Source organism: Macrobrachium rosenbergii, chromosome 4, assembly GCF_040412425.1.
Source record: "Macrobrachium rosenbergii isolate ZJJX-2024 chromosome 4, ASM4041242v1, whole genome shotgun sequence".
Lineage (NCBI taxonomy): Eukaryota > Metazoa > Arthropoda > Malacostraca > Decapoda > Palaemonidae > Macrobrachium > Macrobrachium rosenbergii.
The window spans coordinates 31,473,303-31,498,662 of NC_089744.1; the positions used below are offsets into that span (position 1 = coordinate 31,473,303).

Sequence of the window (25,360 nt, forward strand, 5' to 3'; positions counted from 1 at the left end):
ACATATCTCATCCATGACATGTCTTTAGGTTTTATTGCGTTTATTATTACAGTTTCAAAATATTCCATGTATAGATTGGCTAAAACAGGACTTAAAGGGCTGCCCTTGCTGCACCCGAATTTTTGTTTATAGAATGACTCCCCGAATGAAAAGATGTTATTTGATACACATAATTCAACTAACTTTATTATTTTATTTAGGGCTAGTGGGAAATGATCTGAATAGGGGGCTAATTTTTCGCTCAAAAGCTGTAGAACGTCCTGTACTGGTACTTTTGTGAATAAGGAATCTACATCTTAACTTAGAAATTTTATGTTGTGAAGTGGTATATGTGCTTCTTTGAATTTGTGACAGAAATCTTCAGAATGTTTAATGTGACTGGGAGAAAATTGTGCCTAAGAAAGGGGAGAGGAGGCCGGCTAACCACTTAGAAATTTTATAACTGAAAGCTCCAACACATGGGAAGGCCCTGAAAGTAAAATAGTTTTGGGTTAATGATTCTAAATTTCTCCATTAGTTCAATGCTCTTTTTGTCTTTGCCAATTAATCTTAGTTTTCTAAAAAAAAAAAAAAAAAAAAATTCTGTGGGGACGTTTTGGAGGGATTTTTCGTTAATTTGTCTTGAGTGTTAGTGTCACTAAGGAGTTGGTTTATTCTGTCGAGGTATATATATATATATATATATATATATATATATATATATATATATATATATATATATATATATATATATATATATATATATATATCTGCACAGACGAATATTTATAAATATACACGCCCACACACACATGAGAACCGGCACGGGCCAAGAGAATTTGTGAAGGAGTGCCGACTATGAATGCTTTCAACAAACTTGACCTTTCGGGTGATATATGGCCTGTCTCTTGATCATATAAAAATTCTTTTTTAATCCAAACTCTCAAGTGAAGATGCCAAGGAATCTAAAGCTAGCTCGGGATGTTCGTGTTCACAGCAATATATCTCTTTCGATGACTCAGCACTGACTGGCATGCAAACCACTAGCAATTGCATTATATCCGATTGTACAAATTTCACGTTGTATTTTTTATAAGGCTAAGGCTGGCTTATGGGCCACGTTCCTGGAAAGAGCAGTTACCAACAGGCAAGCAGCAGTCAGGAACGTTGTCAACGGTGCTACAAAGAGCTTAAATTAAGAAAACATCTCGACACAGTACGGAAGTTAATGATTTCAAGCATGCATCTCGTTGATCATAGACTAAAATACTCGCGATTTCATTAGCAACGAAACATACACACACTATTCTTGGAAATCTGAACGATCAAAATGGCCCAAAATAAAACTCAACAACTCTGATGTATAAAGAACAAAGAATATTGAAAGGGTAATGGATCCTTCTCCTTAGGTGGAAATGGTGATTTTTTAATAAGTCAGATTACAGGCCTGAAGAAAAACTGAGGGAAGAGATGGAAGAACCCAGAAATGGAAGTAAGCCGAGATGTTCCACATTTTAAACTAAGGGGAGTAAAGACAAATATCCCATCTCTCGTTGATTTACTAACCGACTGATTAGGTGTTATCTAGTGTCATAACCGCTGGAGTCATTGACACCTGTCTTGAAAATAAAAACGAAGTACTTACTGGTACAGCACAAGGTAATCAAAATAATCATATCAAATACTATTAAGCTTTGTATACGACAGGGCATTTTGAGTTCGATTATTTTCTTCTATTTCAAGAAAGGATGTTTTTTAGAATTATCTGAGAAAAAGGGGGGGAGGGATTACGATTTTTAGCATACATAAGGAACAGCAATCTACTTCCAGCTCAAAACGGGATCGAACCCAGGTCAATCAATGGAAAGGGAAGGGCGCTCCCAAACGGACCACGCAAGTCACAAAGGAAATTGGAACCTAAGTAATACTGTACCTAATGCTTTTACCTGGACAGGCCTACTGCCCCTCATACCCAACTTCCCCACCCACCAGTGACCCAATTGATGGCATTTCATTCGAGTTATCCCTTCTGAGTTAATATGATAGAAGTAATCAACGCAGAGTCCGGAAGTTGGGTAACACCCTCTGGTATGCGGGGCAGTAGGCCTGCCCAGGTAAAAGCCTTAGTTACAGTGGTACTTAAGTTTCAACTTCTTGTAAGATGTATGGTCTGGTTGGTAGCGCACTTGCCGTTCAATTGAAAGACCTGAGTTCGATCCCCATGTGAGTCAAAATTTACATTTATATATATATATATATATATATATATATATATATATATATATATATATATATATATATATATATATATATATATATATATATATATATATATATATATATATGTGTGTGTGTGTGTGTGTGTGTATATGTGTTTCTTTAGCAAACGAAAACTACGAATAGTACACACACACACATATATATATATATATATATATATATATATATATATATATATATATATATATATATATATATATATATATATATGCGTGTGTGTTTCTTTCGCAAACGAAAACTAAGAAGAGTTAGCCACATAAAGAGGCAAGAATAAAAAATGAGGTTTGTTTGGAGCCGTTTTCCTTACATGGGAGGTTTAGGTTCGAGGTGGCGTTAAAGATAATATTCAACAGAAACTGTGAATATGAACTTAACACAAACTAAAACCGTAGAACAGAACAGACGAATGTATTGGGAAACAGGATAAAAACCAGTGTTTCCATTAACGCCTACAGTATTTACTGTTTTCACAGTATCTTATGCTTTTTACCTGTAACAAACAAACCGAGCTAGAAATGAAATCAATACTGAAGAATCATTCCACATGCTGTTATATTTTCATACTCATTATTAGAAAAGATCTTCTCTCTCTCTCTCTCTCAACTAACAAACTACCTTTCGGGAAATTAGGTTTCCCAAAACCTATTTCCGAGCGACTAGAGTCAATTTCTAATATTGGAATGTTGGGGGTTGGGGGGAGGGGGTTCAACCTTCAGATCCGCTTGCGTTTGGGAAATTCTATTCCAGTTTTTTTCAAGGTCACAGAGTCGTTTAGAAAGAAAGATGAATATTCTCAATACATTTGATCACTTGAGAGTACTACGGAGCACACGTTTGGCAAAGAAAATACCATATTTTTTTGTTCTCGTGATGACAGATTTTTTCACCTTCAAGTGAATAACTGTTCAAGTCAACACTCATTAAAAAATACTGAAAAATTCATATTGATGCAGATACTGATTCTCGATTTACCCTCCGGATACCATGTATATTAGGTTTCAATGATCTGATATCATGGATATCTCAGAAAAATAAACACGTAAAAATTAGCGTTCAAATATTTAAATATGCGTAAAAAAACATACAGCCCTATGAAAATTTAGAGAAACGAAAAAGAAACAAAAATTAAAATTAAATTTGCTCTCACACTGGCTACAAAAATTTACAAGCAACAGAGTAGGAGGCAAAAATCCCATGGATGGCTGAAATTAATTTATATGCCATATTACAATCGCAATCGATTCCTGAATCGACCGCATTCTCGACCAAATGACGTACGGGGACATATCAACATTTTAAAACACCTACCATATCTGCAAAGCAATAGTAATGGTTCATTTCTGAACTTTTAACGTGATTTCAGACTATATGTAATCTGCGATGGAGTTTTAAATTGTGGAAAGCAAATAGGAGGCCGTATTCTGAAGAAATAGTTTTTGTCGTATGAGAGAGAGAGAGAGAGAGAGAGAGAGAGAGAGAGAGAGAGAGAGAGAGAGAGAGAGAGAGAGAGAGAGAAATAAGGGAAAGGGAGGCCTTAGCAACAACTGTTTTGAGAGCCTGGTATCAACCTTTTGTGCTTACCAAATGGTATTAGTTTTAAGTCTACTTTATGCCGTGTTTTAAGTGCCACATGTACAGTATGCCGTCAGCAGTAAAGGCTTTCTCCCCGTGCGTCACTGAGAGTCCGATTACGGCCCGGTGAAAATAGAACGCTTACTGCTATTGTTGTCTGCGAGGATAATGATCATAATGACATTTACACACTGAAAAGACCCGTCTAAAAAATAATTCCTCTTTAATGTTCAAGGTAGGTCCGAAGGAGATTTTTTTTTTCAGTCTTTTGTTGAGCTCTCTCTCTCTCTCTCTCTCTCTCTCTCTCTCTCTCTCTCTCTCTCTCATTTAGAACGACTCTATTTAAAGGGTCTTCTCGCAAGGTGTTATTTGTGTTCGGGTCTGCTGGGCGGCTGTGTGGGTAGCGAGGTTTATTATGGTAGAACAAAGGGGCGGCGTTGCAGGTGGGTGGTGGTAGCAGCGGTGGTTGTGGTGCTTCAAACACTGGACGCAAGCCAATGCATTGCCGCCGCCGCCGCCTCTTCCTCCTCCTCCTCCTCCTCCTCCTCGGCCGTATATTCTTTCCTTTATTCCCCACACTCAAATCTCCTTGCTCTCCTTCCTACCTCCTTCCGCAAATACACAAGGGCCCACTTCTTTTATCCCTTCAGGGAATTGCTTTGGGTTACATTTTCTAAACTAACCTACTCTGACAAGCCATTTTATTGTAGCTTTTTTTTTTTTAATACACGGCTGCGGAACAAACAAAAGTCCAGTCTTTGACAGTGACATTTATCGATTCGTAATCCAAATACAAATGTCGAATTAGGAGAAAATTTTGACAATTAAAGCTACCATAAAATCATTTCAACAACACGACTTGACAAAATTTTTCACACACACACACAATTATATATATATATATATATATATATATATATATATATATATATATATATATATATATAATATATATATATATGTTGTATATATATACAATATATATATATATATATATATATTATATATATAATGTTTGTCTTATTTATTTATTCACCGTTCAACTTATTACCTAGCCCGTACTTACCTAATCCGTCTCTGAGGGAGTTCTTACCAAGCATTCAACGTCACTGAATCTGGAAATAGCAGTGGAGCTCTACACATAGACAATAAATACACATACATATACATATACATGTGTGTGTATATGTATATATATATAAATATATATATAATATAATATATATATATATATATATATATATATAAAATATATATACATACAGTAATACCTTGCTTTAAATGGACCTGGAACCTATGGACATCGGATTTAACGGACAATACCCGGCCAAGGGTACCGGCTGCAGTTGTTTATGTTTACTTGTGTACTAACCTAGCATTGGTACGAAATTGTAACTTACTGTGTATTTCCATGTATAAGACGACCTTCCAATAAGTCGACGTCAAAAATTATGGCAAATTTTCATGAATTTATCTCATATCTGTAGGATAAGATGGCTGCTACATTACAAAACCATCTGTGTATAGGCTAGCTTTTGCAACAACAGGTATCTTATGAAATATTGGTTACGTAAAGATGATGTTATTACAAATGCTGTTTTATTTGATATCATCATTTTCTCGTGATCTTAAATGGAAAAATAAAGCCCGCAATAGTATGTATGTATGTATATTGCTATATACAGGAAGCTTTCGCCAACTTGATCTGTTGGACTCTTCAGATGAAGAGGCTAACTGATCATATATTATATATAATATATATATATATATATATATATATCAATATACATACATACTGTTGCGAACTTTATTTTTCCATTTAAAATGATGTTTTACTTATCATATCCTTAGAAATTCAAAATAAACGACATAACAAAGCCAATTCTATATCATGTTTTTCCTAGACATGTTGTCTAAAAGGGAACCACTGTTTTGTTTACGTTTCATCACTAACAATACGATAACGTACGATAATTATCGTACATGATTATCGTTCGTATGACTGAATTCTTCTAAAAAGCTATTTACTACCAAAATGATAATGAATTTTTAAAGAAAATGAGTATGATGTTATCCTAAATATTATTACTACCATAATTACACTACCATTAAAATTTCTGAAAGGTTACCGAAAGAAAAAGGTTGCTGTGACCGCAACCAAACATTTTGTCAGCTGGCCTCGCATAGATAAAAGTTGACTTCATTGATATGGAATTATTCCTCGAATAGGCTATTTATTATGAAGATATGCCAATAATATATAAGGTAAAAAATTTTTTATTACATTACTTATCATTTTATTTTATAATGGGAATATTTTCTCTTCATGTATGTCGGTGGTTATCGCACCTACGCCGGGACTAGCCTACCAAAAAACATCACTTAGAACACGTAAAACAATGCTTTACTTTAAAGGACAATCAGCTTTAACGGACAACCTTCCCACCTATTAGCCCGTTAAAGCGAGGTTTCACTATATATATATATATATATATATATATATATATATATATATATATATATATATATATATATATATATATATATATATATATATATATATATATATATATATATATATATATTATATATGGCAATGAGGAAGATTATAGCAATGAACGAGGAAGATGCAATGAAAGTTCAAAAAAATGGAGGAGCTTGATTCGTGAATCTGGGAAGCAAGTACAAGGGATGATGGGTAGGACGAGAGAAGAGGCGAGTCACAGGACAGGTGATTCAAGAAAAGTAAGAGGGTGTGTGCCAAAGACTGGGAGACGTGGAGGGTTTGTGGAAATCAAGGCAAGAATGTATGAAGGGATTACTAAGCCAACTCTCTTTTATGGAAGTGAAGTATACACAGTATGTTAAGTACCAACGAAAGAAAAGTCCTTGAAGCTGCTGAAGATAGGTAGTGTATACATACTGTAGAATATGTGATGTAAGAAGAACTGAAAGGGTTTGAAATGTGGAGAAATATGGAAGCTGTAAAATGATTTGTGTAGGTTAAGGGATAGATCATTGTCTGGAGAGGGTTTGGTTCTGTTGGTGAAAAAAAGGCATTATTCAGAATGATAAGAACCTGAAAAGGCTGGAAAGACTGTGTGTGTGTGTGTGTGTGTGTGTGTGTGTGTGTGTGTGTGTGTGTGTGTGTGTGTGTGTGTGTGTGTGTGTGTGAAGCATTGGAAAGTTACAGTCTTAATTTCAAGGAAAAGTGAGAGTGCGTACAAGTTAGTGGCGCATTAACTTTAATGGGGTTCACCTACATGGCTAGAACGTTTATTCCACAATTTGGTCACACCAGGAATAAAACTTCTAGAAAAGGGTGTGGCATTGAATACAACATAAGAAAAGGCCACACCGTTTGAACTGCATACCTAATTCTGCGTTGTGGTTATATAGGCTATATATATAATCTGATTGTGTTGTATAATATATATGTATATATATATATATATATATATGTGTTTATATATATATATATATATATATATATATATATATATATATATATATATATATGTGTGTGTGTGTGTGTGTGTGTTTATACAGTGTGTGTGTATATACTGCATTTATACTTATGCAGTCACTTTTCAGAAACATATCTGGTCTATCTCTTCTTCAATTACACAAAAAATGGGTATCCTAGAAGTTCTCAAGATTTTTGGGGGCAGGTCTGTTTTGAGAAAATTTTTTTATTTATTTATTTTTTTTATTCTGACATGTTTTGCTTGGTCTTGTGCAGCTGACTAGCATCTTCAATTGTTGGATAAAAATATGACATTTCTTTTCCCTAACCCTGATATTAATCTCTGACATCACCGTTCAATGAAATATCTTATGCAGCATACACAGTGAGTTAATTAACTCACTGTGTATGCTGCATAAGATAAATCTCTTATGCAGCATACACAGTGAGTGTATGCTGCATTCCGATCCTCCCAGTTTATATCAAGCACAACGTAGCACTAGACATGCATTTAATTCACACAGTCTGGCCTTTTCTTGTTAGGGGTTCAATACCGCACCCTTTTCTAGAAGTTTTATTCCTGTTGTGAACCCTCTTAAACTTTCTGCACCATTCACTTGTAATTTGAAATTAAGACTGGAACTTACCAATCTTTCAAACACAAACACACACACACTCTGTCCTTCCAGCCCTTTCAAGTTCTCTTCATCCCTCAGTATATATGTAAATATATATGTGTATGTATGTATGTATGTATGTATGTATGTATGTATGTATGTATGTATGTATGTATATATATATGTATGTATGTATGTATATATATATATGTATATACCTATATATATATATATATATATATATATATATATATATATATATATATATATATATATATATATAATGTATAACTGACTAACGAAAATATGGAACATGATGAATATATAAATAAAGGCAATAACACGAAGGAAAGTGAAACGACGGAATGGTGCTAGGCCTTTCGATTTACTGTCCTTTACTTTGCAGACTGCTAAGTAAAGGACAGTAAGCTCGAAAGGCCTAGCACCACTCTGTTGTTTCATTTTCCTTTGTGGTATTGTTTTACATATATATATATATATATATATATATATATATATATATATATATATATATATATATATATATATATATATATATATATATATACAAACACACACACTAGTTGACCAACCCGGCGCTGCCCAGAAAAACTCTGAATGACCTTCGATAAACTATCTCTCTCTCTCTCCTGCTTTCTCCTCCCCTCACTCACTGCCTCACTCTCTCCCAACACACCCATTCATTAATATAGAATTCAATAACCTAAGGCCGTGTACTCACGATCAAGTTTACCTGTCATTTCTTCTGTCAGTTCATCGAAACTGCCGTTAAAACTTACGTGTAGACCACAATTTGTGGGTGGAGACAGTCTACTCACCAGAATGGATGAACTGATGGTATTCCCTAAATATCTGTCTATCGACTGACAGGTAATTGCACGTGTGGGCAGGTTAGCGCCAATTTCATGACAGTTTGCCACTGTAATTCATCTGGGAAGTATCTCAGACACTCTGATTGGAATATAAATAAATTATATATAGGCATTATTCATTTCACTGGTAGACCTTTCAACGCTATTTGTGGGCCGTTATAAGTCCAAATCATACACTATTTGTAGGCTGTTGTAAGTCCAAAACAATAATTCCATGTGATACTAACAATTTGGTATAGGCTTAGACCAATGATGTCTTTTTATATGTGTTATTATAATGAAAGTAAACTTCACTGTCCAATTCATAAAAACTGAACCAACCCCTCAGTTCTAATTTAAACTTATTCATTAATATTACATGAGAACAGATATTTAGTCTATACTCGGTTACACCTTTTTACTTCTTTCCTATTATTAAGTGAATTGCCGCAAGAGTTAGCCCTCCACCCCCTCATCATATTAAAAAAAAGGTGGCAAAACACTTTCCTATATGGCTAACTTCAACTCGTGATACATATTTTTTATGGTGATTTTAGGGACGTTGTTAACATAATAAATTATGTCATTGTCTTTACAATGACATCAAATTCCTTAACTAGAATTGTGTATAAAGTTACATGTACGGCATCTATAAACTTGGCCAATTCGTACAATAACATAATCATGAATCAAACAAAATCTCTCCCTTCTTGGAGGAATGTTATGCAATTGGTTATGTATTGTTTTAATAAATAAGCATTGGTAAAAGATAGAAATGAATATATATCATTCTAATATATAATCATAAGCAATAATTCTAATTTCCTAAATGATGGGAATACTATTCCTTACTGTGTGTGATTACATCAGCAAAAGGTATGAATTGACGTGTTGTGTAAGCTGTGAGCACTTCAAGTTACTCAAAGTGCAGCAGTTGCCATTTCTTAATTTAATCCCTATTTGCATCTAATACATTTACCCTCCAAGTACCTTTCGGAAAAAATTTCCATATGTATTTGATCTACATTCCTGCAAAGTTTTAATGTACAATTTTCAGTCATTTTCTTAAAGGTAATCACTACCAAGCAATGTGAAACGAAACTTATCTTCCATATGCAGTAAAGTGTTTTGCCAATTCGCACGATAATTAATTTCAACCATCAACCACTGAGTGTCCAAGGTGATATTTCGATTATTGATATTTCGATTATTCCAGCACAGCCAACAACGTGTTGTTCTTCCTACACGATGTTGGTGATCATGTAATAAATGACGTGGGATTGTGTGTAGGACCATTTTAACACCATACGCAAAAAGGGAATGTGTTTATTTACTTATTATATCAAATAATATCTTCACCATTTGTATGAACGGGCGGGGCAAATGACTTGTCTTTATCGCTTTTCACATGATGAAGTGGTTGCCAGATGTCGCATATGTTTTTTCGTTCCTTATGCAGACACTGCCTTCCACTTTTTTGCATCATAAATTTTTGTTCTTATCTATAGGTAATAATTTAGTAATAAACCTCATAGATATAGATTTCACTCCAAAGTGTTTGAGAGAGAGAGAGAGAGAGAGAGAGAGAGAGAGAGAGAGAGAGAGAGAGGGTTTGGTGGTGGTTTCTACTGGCTGAAATCGTCGCGTTTAGTCACTAATACGCATGCGCGGACTCGGCTTCGCATACTATGGAAAGAAATTATCGATTTAGGTTTTCAATGTTTATTAATTATCATAAATTATGATAAAATTCACATAAATTCTGATCAAAACTTGATGTTAGGGGGGGGATTTATTGTTCTAGGTTAATCATACTTCTGGCAACACCAGAAGAAAAGGTAAGTGTCAGGTGAAAAATGAGAATAAACCAAGAAAACTGAAGGAAAAGGTAACGTAAAAACGAACATTTCAATTGTTTTGTCTGTGCTTGTAAGTCTGTCAAGGGGTAGAGGTTTGATTTTGAGTTAAAAACCTTTCTGGAATGACACAGAGGCCGTGTACAAAATTTTGTCTGGGTCTGTCATGCAGTTTTGGATTTCTGTAGTGGACGAACAAATATACAAAGAATGACTTATATATATATATATATATATATATATATATATATATATATATATATATATATATATATATATATATATATATATATATATATATATATATATATATACTGTATACTTAAGACACACGCCAAATTAACGTTACAGAATAAAGAATAGACTATAGAATTTAGGCCAAAGGCAAGTACTGGGGCCTATGAGGTCATTCAGCGCTGAAACGGAAATTGACAGTAAAAAGGTTTGAAAACTGTAACAGGAGGAAAGCCTCGCAGTTGCACTATGAATCTATTCTTAGTAGCGTATGGAGAGTAAGATGGAAGAAAGAGAATATGAAAGGAGGAACAGCTAAAAGAATGAAAGGGGTTGCAGCTAGGGGCCGAAAGGACGCTACAAAGAACCTTAAGTAATGCCTACTATGAACCGCATGAGGTGCACTGACGGCACTACTCCCCTACCTGGAAATGAACCGTTGTACTTCGGATAGTAGATTACCTCTTTTTTTTTTTTAAACAATACGTGACATAGTAGTATATCGAAGCTGTATTTGTAAATACTTCATGTACTCCAATAACAATCACACTTGAAAGGAGGTAGATGTACAGTACTGCCTAAATAAAACTCTCGTCTGTTTTCCCTTTTTTAAATGAAAATACCGGCTTTATTGCACCTGGTTTTTCTGGTATATGAAGATAAATTATATATATATATATATATATATATATATATATATATATATATATATATATATATATATATATATGTGTGTGTGTGTGTGTGTGTGTGTGTGTCTGTCTGTGAGCGACGTGTAAAAATTAGAGAGAGTGTAAAAAGAGAGAGAGAGAGAGAGAGAGAGAGAGAGAGAGAGAGAGAGAGAGAGAGAGAACGCATGCATAGTATTTGAATGTATGTATGCAGGCGTGCATGCACACATTCAGAATGACAAAAACGTGCGTCTGTAAGACTTAATGAGGTGAAAAGAGCGACGTGCGCGATCAGGGGTCTTCCTGCAACTTCCCTCCCGGAGCCAACTTAGATTAATGTCCAAAGTTGGACAGGAGAAACGCAGGAACTTGCTCCGGGGAAATGAAATATTCATCTCCTTCTTGAAGAAATTTTCAGGCCAGGGAAAGTATTAGAAATGCTAAGAACCTTCGAGACCGTCGCCGGGGTGACATCCGGTGCGCCAAGGTCATTCAAATAAAGCTGAGTATTTAATATTAAGTAATATTGTCTCTACTTCACGGTTTGCATCAAATTCATCAAAGGTAAATGCAAACATACTGACATTATACAAAAATACAAGCATCAAATTATATATATATATATATATATATATATATATATATATATATATATATATATATATATATATATATATATATGTGTGTGTGTGTGTGTGTGTGTGTGTGTGTGTGTGTGTAAGTATATATATATAGGCTATAAATGTTATATATATATATATATATATATATATATATATATATATATATATATATATATATATATATATATATATATATGTCTTGTAATCCCACAATATATTTGTGTGTGTGTGAAATCATTCCGTGGTTCTGGGATGTGTTCCCCTCCGGCTTCTACGGACAGTTTACATACGATATGAGATTGATAGATCACGCCCTTACACTCACAAAGATGGCCACGGTTTGATATGCCGAGGGCAGTTGGTGTTCCAAAGTGGGCACTCGTCCACTTGCTGATCATCACAAGTCCATCGATGTAGTGATCAACACTACTATTTTTTGAAATGCAAATAATTAGCAGGGTAAAATAGTTGAAAATGACCATCTGTGGTATGAAATACAAAATAAATTAAAATATACGAGAATAAACAATACAACAATATATTCACTATCACTGCAAGGGCATATGAGACATAAGGACTCAAAGGAAATGTCACAGAAGAAGGTAATAAACTAAATATGAATAGGATGCATGAGACGGAAAAAGCGAAATTAACTCCTTGAAAAAAAATATTGTAATGCATAAAACTTTACAGTACGTCAAAGTTACAACGCCTAACACAAAAAGCAAACTGAAATTCAATGTCAAAAAGATTTTCTGAGGACTAACTAAAAAAATAACAAAAAAAAAAGACATTTTTTCAGAAAAACATCCCCTCGGGATACTGTAAAGAAATCTGCAACCTGAATTACTTCACGTCATTTCTAAAATCAATAACTTTACGAATAGCATAGACACACTAATGGCTAAAATACATTCTCACATTGTCTCTTTCAATAAATGTTGGCAGTAATAGGTGCCTCAACCGAAGACAAGTGTCGCTATGGTGCTTATAAGATTTAAACAAGTACATAGACCTACTCGGAAATCCATCTCCTTACTTTTGTTTCGCTTTTAAATGTTCTTTTGTTAACATCAAGCATGGATCAGTGGCCAGGTATTCGAGAATATTTCTTAAAAGAAGTTATATTCCACGTCGGTACACAAATAACTGACAATTTTAATTATATATAAAGAAGAGCCAAGTTAAGAGAACATTGCACATCATATCAGACCAAAAACGGATTACGTTTTCACAGAAGGATGTCGAGAATGAAGAGGAAAGAATCAGATAGAGCAGTTAAATAAAACTTCGGTCTTGGTAATTCAGGAAAACTACACTCATCAAACATGGACGAGCCTAATTTCTTAAGGATTTACGGGACTTTAAAGTACTGACAGGAAACCAGCGCTGTACAGAAAACTGGATCTTATCGGACAAAACACTTTACTATAAAAAAATAAATCAATGATTAATAATCGAAATACATGGGAAGTTATTCGTAAAAAATATCATTATTGGATTCCATCCTTACTTTCAAACTAACGTGCGACTGTCGTAGTTCAAACTTATTTTTGTCCGAATGCAAAAAGACTTCCTTCCTTAGGACCAAGTTCAAGAGTCTGAAAGTAATTTCTTTAGCGTCAAGGATGCCGTGAGCAGAGAGTGTCTGAGCAATATTACCGAGCTTCCGAATGCTCCTATACAGACAGTACAATATTTACGATGACAAAATCTCAAGACAAGGTAGGTCCAAAACAAGGCAAGCAAAACTCTAAACGCTTGGAGATTAAGGACTTTCACACTTTAAAGCACAGAAGAAATGGAAGGCCACTTTTGGGATTCATAAATCACGGTTATATGAAGATCCAACCTCAGAAATTAAAGCTTATGACTGCCTTCAATGTTAAAGAATTTCACTGAACTTTTGCTCAGTGTCACGGAGGTGGTGTACTGGAACAATCAGCACTAGGGAAAATCAACGAAAAAATATCTGGCAACATTCTCATTAAAGAAAATGCTTTCACTTGAGGTGTAATTTTGCGCTTATGCAGAAGATCATTTCTCATTCAGCGACAGTCTAGCCGGCAAATCTTTACTGACCCAGAAGTTCATTTATCATATATAACCACATTAAAAAATTAAATTTTCATAGGGGGAAGTCTGCAAATACTGAAAATAACAAAATTTCCCGCAGGGTAGTTTTGTAAATTGCACACAGAGTTCAATAAAATTGTAATGCTTTAAGTAGACTTCCACCGAATAACCATTATGAGGATAAATCTAAAATAATTATAAGAAAGGTTTAAGGATGAGCAAGCGGTAAATATGCAAAAAAAAAAAAAAAAAAAAAATTAAAACGGATTTCTCATAAATAATTACTACAGACTAACACAAAAAAACCTTTCCAGTTTGTGTGTGTGCGTGTGTGTGTCAGAGAGAGAGAGAGAGAGAGAGAGAGAGAGAGAGAGAGAGAGAGAGAGAGAGAGAGAGAGAGGGTTTCAGGTGTCACTCACGGTATATTACTCCAACCCCAGAGTAAGAACTGAAATCTAAAATACGTTTCAGACGTCATTCCTTTGCCACCGCCCCTTCAAACTGTACAGCTAAATACAAGCATCCTAGATGGCACCTCCGAGGGGGGGGGTGTTGGGGGGGAGATACCAACTTTTCGAAATTCTCTCTCTTACTGAGAGAGCGAGAGAGAAAGAGAACGAAAAAGAGAAAGAGGCAGGAATTTGGCTTAACTCAATAAGCTGATTTGAAAGAAATCTTGCAATATCGTATATACCACCTTTCTCCAAACCCAAAGAGGAATGAGTTCGAATCCCTGGTCTAAGTAGGAGAACTTTCATATATCACTGCCATTGACAACAAGTTATAATAAAGGTGATTTCAATACTAATGGGTTATTTGTGGCTTCATCTTTGAAAATATTGGTCTTATATGAAATAAAAGATATATATATATATATATATATATATATATATATATATATATATATATATATACTGTATATATATATATATTTTATCTTTTTCTTCGTTTTAACGTGCTTTTTTATTTTTATATGGGGTACTGATGCCTTCTTTGAAGGACTTTGATCACATAGGCTATATTTTTGCCTGACACATTAAGATACAAATGTACATGTTTAATATCCCCAGCTTCTTTCTCCCAGCTTTGAGGGATGTCTGGGCTTGAGACGTGTGAGGTGTCTGTTATGTTTTTTTAGAAGGTGTTAAGTGGCTTTGTTTGTGTGTGTATTGAGTCTGAACACCCATTTGCTTTCAGCAAACCTATCCGTTGATTCATACGTTCAAGGGTGTCTACATGGATAGCAAAGTGTCCGCCTTTCTGACTGGTCGGCTGCGGGGATTGAGAGCCGACATGGCTTCTATGAAGTCTGAGGTTGCTGCTCTCAACCGAGCCATTGAGGCTCATATATATATATATATATATATATATATATATATATATATATATATACTGTATACACATTTATCACATATATATATACATTAAGATACAAATGTTGTTTTAATATCCAATTAGGCTACTTTGGGGATGTCGGATTTTAAAGTGATAAAATCTTGTTACCTAAGTGATGTTATACCCTCCAAAACTTCAGTTGACGTTTCAAGACCCATTCGGCTATATGATAGCCGAATGATATTAACGTCGACTATAGTATTATATATACTATATATTATCATAATACCAAACCATTTATGTATAATTTGTGTGTGATATATATATGGCACGGATCGATATAAATGATAAATGTCACGGTGATGTTATAAAATTATATATATATATATATATATATATATATATATATATATATATACACATACATACACACATACATACATACAAGTGTGCGTAACTCCTAACGTGATGGTTTTTTTCTACGTATATTTGAAAACATTTATTGATTTATCCACTTGCTCTCAAATTCATGAAAAGGCTAATACAATTATATAGACTGCTGTTATCAAATTTCTCATAAAACAGAATTATTATCAAACGAAAGCAAAAGAAGGAAAAGTGGGAAAATACAAATATTCATTGTTCTTTACAATCATGATTCAATGTTGAAAAGCTTTGTATGAAATCATTAATTGTGTGGGTGTATGTATATGTGTGTATGAAAAGCTTTGTATGAAATCATTAATATATATGTATATATATATATATATATATATATATATATATATATAAATTATCTTTATACATACACATATATATAAAAAATAAATTATCTTATATATATATATATATATATATAAATATATATATATATATATATTATACATACATACATATTTACATTGATATACTAATAAGAGAGCAGGTGGCATGTGACATACACAGGGCACAGCAAAAGACTACATTGTGTCAAACCCTCCAGATAAATTACGTATATACACAATATTCGCCACCTGACATGTATTACAATTAGCCCAGATCACTCAGTCGTTATCAACGTGGCACTGGTCCCCTCCAACGTTTATCAAGGCAAATCTTTTCAACTAAGGGTTATTCAGGCCTTGTGTCGGTTGTTTACTTGGCGTGGATCCACATACTTGTTTGTCAAAACGTTCTGTGTAACTTTACTTGCATTTAATCTGATGAGAGAGAGAGAGAGAGAGAGAGAGAGAGAGAGAGAGAGAGAGAGAGAGAGAGAGAGAGAGAGATGCTTCTTTTATCCCTACAATATATCCTACACATTGCAGGATCTTCAAACACTGTAAAGGCTGCTCTTGTCAAAGGGGTGTTATTGAAAGGATTTTAACTTGGCGCCAACAATCTCTGCACAGACCTTTGATGGAAATTTTGTTTCCTTGGCCGAGAGTTACCTTTGATCCCTCCCTATTTTTGAAAGCCAATTCAATCATTATGAATAAAATCAGGGCATAAAGTCGTTGTCCAACAAAGCAAACGCACATGAACGCACAATAGAACCGACAGATTAAAATAGACTAGTGATTCATCACCAACTTAGGTTTCTATTCATGAGAGGTTATTTCATAATGATTAGAATTCTCTCTCTCTCTCTCTCTCTCTCTCTCTCTCTCTCTCTCTCTCTCTCAACGGAAAAATATAGAGAACATATGTTCCTAAATCGTAAAAACTAATAAGAGAGTTGCCAAACAGACAGACATAGGTTTGCTAAGAAACAGATCAAGTAGCAAGAATATATATATATATATATATATATATATATATATATATATATATATATATATATATATATATATATATATATATATATATATATATATATATATATATATATATATATATATATATATATATATATATATATATATATATATATATATATATATATATATATATATATATATATATATATATATTATATATAATATATATGTGTGTGTGTGTGTGTGTGTGTGTATATACAACATACTGTATATATGTAGAACGGAGGTCAAGAAGAGATATGGAGACAAACACCTAATACAAGAAGATAAAAAACCACTACGAATAAGCCGTTACATGCAAGGCTCATGTAAATTATAACGATGTTTACCTTGGAGAGAGAGAGAGAGAGAGAGAGAGAGAGAGAGAGAGAGAGAGAGAGAGAGAGAGAGAGAGAGAGGTGTTATTTTGGGTTCTCCATTATCAATTCATGCAGTTCCCTTGTAGAGTGCTTCTTCAAAAAGTGATAATCAGCTGCTTATTTTCTGTATCATTTCCTTCCGAACAACGACATTTTGGGAGAAAATGGACGAGAGGCTGTTATAACTACGTACAGGAGAAACTTTGCACATAAAAATAAAATTACACTGAATTAAATTGACTGCGCAATTATACCGCTGAAAAAGAGCTTTTTTGCAAATATAAAAAAATCTCAAATTAATGTTATAATCACCTATCTAAATAGGTTTGCTAAGAAACAGATCAAGTAGCAAGAACCAGGGTCTCGCTTCAAGCACGAAAAAGGCCCAATTCACAGGACATGATGTTTGAAATTTAATTTTATAATATTTATTTTTTAACCGATGATGAGTGCAAAATTTTTACAGTTTAAACCATATCATTATTACGGTTCATTCCATAGCAGTTTCAGTTCCTGAATCTAACTTTTTAGACCAAACTTTGAAGACAACACTAGAAAACCTAACAAATAACCAAGAACTTTTCATATGAAAACTGTATTTGAATAAAAGAACACTTTACCCATTCTAGTAACTCCACTGCTGTGTTTTTTTTACAGATAACTTAATTGTAGGAGAAACCTACGTAGTTTGGGCAGTGTTAACCTTATTATAAAATAATTCTCATACAGGACAGTTAAGAAGGCACTGCTGTTAATAAATACTACATCTTGTTCCATGTACACTAAACCTCAGCTCGACGTAAACTGGCAAGAAAAATGAAAGTGATTACAGCCGACACGACAGATAGTCCATGTTTTATTAAGGGAGGACAGGAAATATGTGTGTGCGGGGGGAGAGGGGGGAGTTGATGCAGTGATTCAGGAGATACTTTGGAACTTTCTTTGCCATAGCTCGTGAAGTCAAATGAGATACGGAAGGGAAGGACATGAGCATCAGCCTTATAACTCACACGAGAGAGGAGTTGCCCTTAAATATCTGTTAACTGTGCTGCAAAGTCACGGCAGACAATCTTCGCAGCAAGCGTACTTTAAACCCCTCTCTACAGTATGTCTGTCAGGTAAAACATGGTGGCATAGCACCACAGAATTATGTACCTTAATTTTATCCACCTGTCTACAGTACACTCTCAATAAATCTCCACATGAAACCTTTGAAACGTGGAACCATTACTACTGACTGTATTTTTTTTAACTGTTCCCTGCAGTGTGTTTGTGTGTGTGTGTGGCGCGCACACAAAGGCATATGAGCTTAAAAAACAGGTATAGCTCAGCTGGGAGTCACTACAATTCAATATGTTTAAGTTATGACAAAATGTGGAAAAATAAAATTAATACCCAAACATAATTAGAGTCTCCCCCACACTTAATACAGGGCAGATTAGTCATGAATCCAACCGCATATTTGTTTCAACAAACCTTGCTACCATTTCTGAATCTGAATAAACGACATTAGAAACATTCAAAATATCGTGATGATAACAGTTTCAACAAAGATGAGATCAGTATGCTAAAACTCCAAAATCCCTGAGAGCAAAAGCAAAAGCAAAAGCAAAGCCCAGCCGTTAAGCCTAAAACAACAACAACAACAACAACAACAACAATAACACCATCCACAAAGTGCACCTGGAAATGCAAGCTACATCACTTCGTCTTTATGAGTAAGTGAACATTTCCAAAAATAAACAGAGATGTGACGAAACGGACTCCCTTGCGGTTAAAGAGTACGTTCTCCCTATCTTGTCAACATTTCATTTTACAAATATATCAGTTCGAATAAGATTGTGGCGACGTTCAAAAACTGACAAACGGAAAACACAACCCATAGAAGGAAGACCATCGCTGGCTTATAACCAGACCAAAAGGACAACACTCAAAAAGAACTCCCTTTTCGGCCTTACCTGTTCACACCTGTGCCATCCAACAGTAGTTAAAAGGATGAGTCACATGATCACAGTGCCCTAGTGGAAACATCTGCGCTCCAGTTACGCGCTCACCTGCAAAGAAAGTAAATTTTAAAGTCACCCTCCTCTTATAATATAAACTTTTTGTATTTTTATGTCAGTAAAATCATACGTTTGAATTTCCATTACATTTGCAACAGCAACAACAATTTCAGCAATAATAATAATAACAATTTGAAAAAAGCTTCGCACTACATAATTATTTTAACTGAAATTTTACAAGAAATGTGTTTCCAAGATCATCTTTATCGTTAAGTAGTATATTCTTCAGTATACCCGTTTATCTATTTCCCAAGCAATCTGCCTTTTATTCTACGTAGGTAGTAAGAACACAGAATTGACCCCCTCTCAATAAATCATTAAAAAAATATGCCATCAAAGCTCTTTGTACAATAGAATAACAGCACACTTTGACATTTCACCCAAAGGGAATTCTAAAGCCTAAATACAAGTCCCTCTAGCCAAAATTAGAACAAGGCTTTACTAACTAACTCGACGCCACGATTTCCTATTCTTGCCCAGGAAGGCTGCCTTTCCCTCCCACTGTTACCTTTGGATTAAGTGTCAAGCAAAGCCGCAGTTCAAATCTGCTGCATATATTCTGGTTTCCATCGTAATTCAACTGTAACATTTCTTCTTTCACCCTTATCTGTAACTTTCACTTTCCTTTGGTAAAAATTAAAATGACAGCCGGGCAATTTCTACCCCTTGCCACAATCACTTGTAAGGTGTCATGAAAAAATGCAGGAGAGGGAATGGGAAATTACATTTCTGGTAACATTCCAAAAATTTGAAAAGAAGGATACAGAGAGAGAGAGAGAGAGAGAGAGAGAGAGAGAGAGAGAGAGAGAGAGAGAGAGAGAGAGAGAGAGAGAGAGAGAGATGGAAGGGGGGAGGAAACAGGAAGACTTCAACGGCAGTTGTTTCGATAGTTTTGTATCTCCCAATTATATATATACGAAGTGATGCAAGATTTGTGTGTGATTTTCGTAGTGTTTTATGAACACTTGGTAGAAGTCTACTGAAAAGATTAAAATACGTAGTATAAAATAATATCTCAAGGGTAAGAAACAACCTTGTGGTTAGAAATAATCTTTTCTAGTACAAGGACATTCATAGTGCTCTTGGACACCTCTCAATGCAATGGCAAAGATCAAATAGATTACACAGCCCTAAATCGAGAGAGAAAAAGAACGTTGAGTAATGTCAGAAGTATCACCAACTTGTTACTGCCACACTAAAACTGAAATTAAAAGCATTTAACAAAGATTCAAAACAATACAACTTCTTATAGACGAACATCAGAGGCTCGTGCAATCGAATGCTGAAATAGATTTGCAGTTTTAGAAGCCATACCTGAGGAAAAGCAGACAATGAAGACTGTATTCCTATCAGGAATTTATTTCGATCATCTGAATAACAAGTACTGCCTTACGGGAATTAAGACGAGAAACTTAACAAGCACATGGGACCAAGAATACATTGAAGAACAGGCGAAAACAAAAGGTACAAGAGAAAAACGTGCTAAGAACTCAAGTCAAGATAATGAATTAAACTAAACGCAAGAAGTGAGATTAACGGGGGGGGGGGAGGTAGCAAATGATGATGAAAAAGCTAAATATTAGGCGAGTGGCATTAGTGGTAAGTTACCCCACAGATTAATTAATTAATTATTCATGAAAGAAAAGTAAAAAAAAAAAAAGCTATGACAGGACAGAAAGGTCAATACCAACACAGAAGAAGAAAGATAGCACTGGGCAGAACATGAACATGTATGTGAAGCCATAAATACGGAAAATGTGGGGATAAATTGATTGATATCCAAGAAGCTGAAGAAGACCTAAATGAATTCCCAGGCTTTGAAAGGAATCAGTGACCAAGAAACTTACATGGAAAGCACTGGGCTTTAACAGAATCAACATACATGATTTTAGCTAAAATGATATGACACTTCATATGATAACTAGACTGTTTTGCAGAACATTGAATGAGGAAACAAAGTCTGATGAATTGCAAATGCAGATAAATGTATTTACCAATAGGCTGGGAAAAGAAAGTGCTACCAGATAAGCCTGATTTTAGAAAAAGAAAGAGTTATAAAGATAAAACATATTTTGCAGCACTTACGGTAATTAAAAATCTCCTTCTCAAAGCTTTTGTTGATTATGAGAAGGCTTTTGACAGTGTCCAATGACCAAAATTACAAAAGGTCTTACGTTACAATGGTATTCTCGTTAATGAAATATGAGTAACAGAAATTATCCACGTAGAAAGCAGATGCAAAATAATGTTGATGGGGTCTTGTCAAGTGAATTTACAAGAAATAATGGGATGCTAAAAGGGACAGCTGTCAACTTTCCTGGTTGCACTTCTTATATGCTTTACACAGAAAAAGTTCTTAGAAATCACAGAGATTTACATTGGAGTAATGACAGTCACTCAAGAGTATGCAGATAACACTGTTTTAATCAGCAAAACACCAGAAGATAAACAAAGCTTTGTTAATATGATGCATCATACATCTGACGAAATAGGACTCATGATAAATCGAAGAAAAATTAAACAAAATAACACTGGATGGAAACTGGATTAATCAGAATAGGTCCTTTCAGATGATTATTAGAAGGTAGACTGCTGGACAGAATGAGACTTAAAACTATATGTGAATTCATGCCAGCTTTGTAAGTAGATGAAAAAAAACCAACGGTGGATTGAGATGGCTCAGGCATCACCAATTTCGGGGGAACAATACGTGTCAGAGTTAGTATGGCTTCTGTGGGCACTAGAAAAGTTGCAACACCCAGGCTTAATGGAAAGCTGGAGATGAGTGAAGATTTGTACAAGGATAATAGCAGCGGAATCCCAAAGAAATCATTTACGTAGGAGGCAACACTGTACATATGTTTGAATGTGTGTGTATTTATGCATGATTATATTTATATATATATATATATATATATATATATATATATATATATATATATACACACATATATACATACATACATATATATATATATATTATATATATATATATATATATATACACACATATATACATACATATACATACATATATAATGCATATATATATATATATATATATATATATATATATATATATATATATATATATATATATATATATATATATATATATATATAAAGTAAGCAACTAACATATTTTACCCGAGTTGCTAAAGCAGAAACTCAAGACAACACACACTCCAAACGTTAATTACTAGGACAACCTACACAAAGATAATAAACAGACGTTGCAAATCGATACAATCAGCGCATCGCAAAGCAAACAAGCCGAAACGACGTCAAATACTGAAAGAGGAAATCCCACGACTGTACATAAATAACAACAACCGGCCCGAAATGCCGGCAAAACCAAACGCGAAAGCTGATAAGGAGGTCTCAAATGGCGCGCCGCCACCGGATGCCCAGATAAACCGAGCTCCGTATCTGAGGCCTTCGAAGTGGTCTAAGACGTCGCTGGTTAACCACAACCACGCGACCGACCAAGTCAATTTCAAACAGCGATTTACTTATCATTCGACTTCTTTAACCTCCGGGTACGTTACCTGGTCCTCCACCTCCTTCCTCTCAGAAGTGAAAGCTTGGTTTCTACGATCAACTTGCGCCATGGGAATAATCAACGGCATGAGAAAATGTGGGGGATTTTCTGACTTTGCAATCCTATTTCACGGTAAACATTTTCTTTCGGAAACGGTAATGTGAGCATTCCAACCAATACCGTACTGCTTCTAAGAGGACTCAAAAGCAAGTCTTGTTAGATCATTTAGAAGGAGAAAATATGTATACAACAAATTAACGACAAATACTACAGTTAGATGACAATAAATCTTTAATATCACAGAATATATTAATGGGAAGATTTAAGAAGTTTCTACAACGGGTCCCCAGGCATTCTGCATTTTTATGCAAAAATTACAAAGCTTTCTTTTCGCGTTTCGTAAATCCTTTCCACATCTTCCTTTACGAGCTTCATGATATAGCTGGAAACGTTCCGTAATACTGAATCATTAAAAACTAATCTCTCTCTCTCTCTCTCTCTCTCTCTCTCTCTCTCTCTCTCTCTCTCTCTTAAACCTTTAATAATCCAGTTGCCTCCTCTAGACCCACATTAAAATACCGTAAGTTTTGATACAAACTACTAAAGTTGTTTCGAACTTAGGTCTGAATCGACACAAACGTCGTGTGGGTAGATGGTGATTCCAGAGGAGCGATTACACTACGGCAACACTGAAGATCAGGATCTCTCTCTCTCTCTCTCTCTCTCTCTCTCTCTCTCTCTCTCTCTCTCTCTCTCTCTCTCTCTCTTTAAAGCAAACGTCTAGGAAACGTGACTGGCAGAATACTCTAGTCTCTATACATACAGTACTTACGCAACAATTTCATCTTAACAGATTAAAAGTAATAAATATAAAAAAACACATGGCAATCAGCGGAGTGGCTGGTTCAATAACTTGCCTCCCTTCCACATCTAGGAGGCTTTATGATGATCTCCGCTCAATATTTTCCAGGATTCCTGTGAATTTCAACATTTAAAGAGGCAGTTCTATTGCTCTTTTAAGGGTACAATTCAATCGCATTGCCCCGTCTTCTTGGTCTTCAAGTCCTTCATCATTAAAAAGTTTGCATGTAAAGGTATTTTGGGGACCAGAGAGTCAGTCAGTCCTCACTCCAAAAGACTCGTGAGGGAAATGGGAGTGATGTTTTTTCCGTGTCATGGTCATACCGATGTCTGCAGCAAAGATGCAGTTTCACTGAACAAATTAGGATACCTGCAACTCTTTTACCTGATGACATGACATGAATAACAAGGAAAAGGTGGGTTAGTTTTCAGAGAATAAACATCACCAAGCAATTTAGGTTAAATAAATATCCGCTACCACTGGGGAACGTCCACTGTTGGGAAGAGCTCATCCGGAACACTTTGAACGCAATGCAACGATGATCTACAAACAATGCGGAGAGCAATTTGCCTGGGCAAATATCTCTCCAAAGTTTTAAAAATCTAATATAGATTCCACATAATTCTGAAAGGGCCCGTTTCCAACTCTGCCGCTAAGCTGACAATTCCCTTTCATTTTCTTTTTTACTATATCTTAAGCAATTTTGAATCCGTAAACGTGAATAAGGGGTAGGCATATGTATAGACACGTACCCACAAACGCGCACTCACTTTCAAATATCTTCAAAGAAAAGTCATACTTGTCAGGGTGACCTTTGACCCTAAACTGATCCCCTTCACTGATCGAAAAGCTTAAAATGGTACAGTTCTTATTTTTGAACTAAGAGGAAAGACGAAACTAACCTAGCGTTATGCAGATGAAGGCGTTCTTAAAAGTTCATAGTTCGTTGAAGCAAAATAATTCTGAATTAATATAAAAGCTTCAAATCAAATACGGGACCTGCTGGCCATTATATCCAGTCACAAGTCATAGTCTTAACAATTTCTATCAAAATGTCTGAACTATTAGCATAAAAAACATCATAAGAAAATAAGGGCTATCCTGAGTAGTCTCTCAGGATGAAATTAAATCTGATTTGAATCAGTGGTAGACTAA

The 25,360-nt window shown here is 34.8% G+C and overlaps 1 protein-coding gene across 13 annotated transcripts in view; it reads right to left on the reverse strand.

Moving 5' to 3' along the window:
- Nucleotides 1–25,360, reverse strand: part of Snrk (SNF related kinase) — a 424,230-nt gene that overhangs the window by 97,249 nt on the left and 301,621 nt on the right. For 8 of the 13 annotated variants that reach the window (XM_067093028.1, XM_067093044.1, XM_067092999.1 and 5 more), the window contains one exon: nucleotides 19,698–19,793. The exons of the other annotated variants lie outside the window; for them this stretch is intronic. The gene's annotated coding sequence lies outside the window, so the exon portion shown is untranslated. The remainder of the gene's footprint in view (nucleotides 1–19,697; nucleotides 19,794–25,360) is intronic. 13 annotated transcript variants of the gene reach the window in all.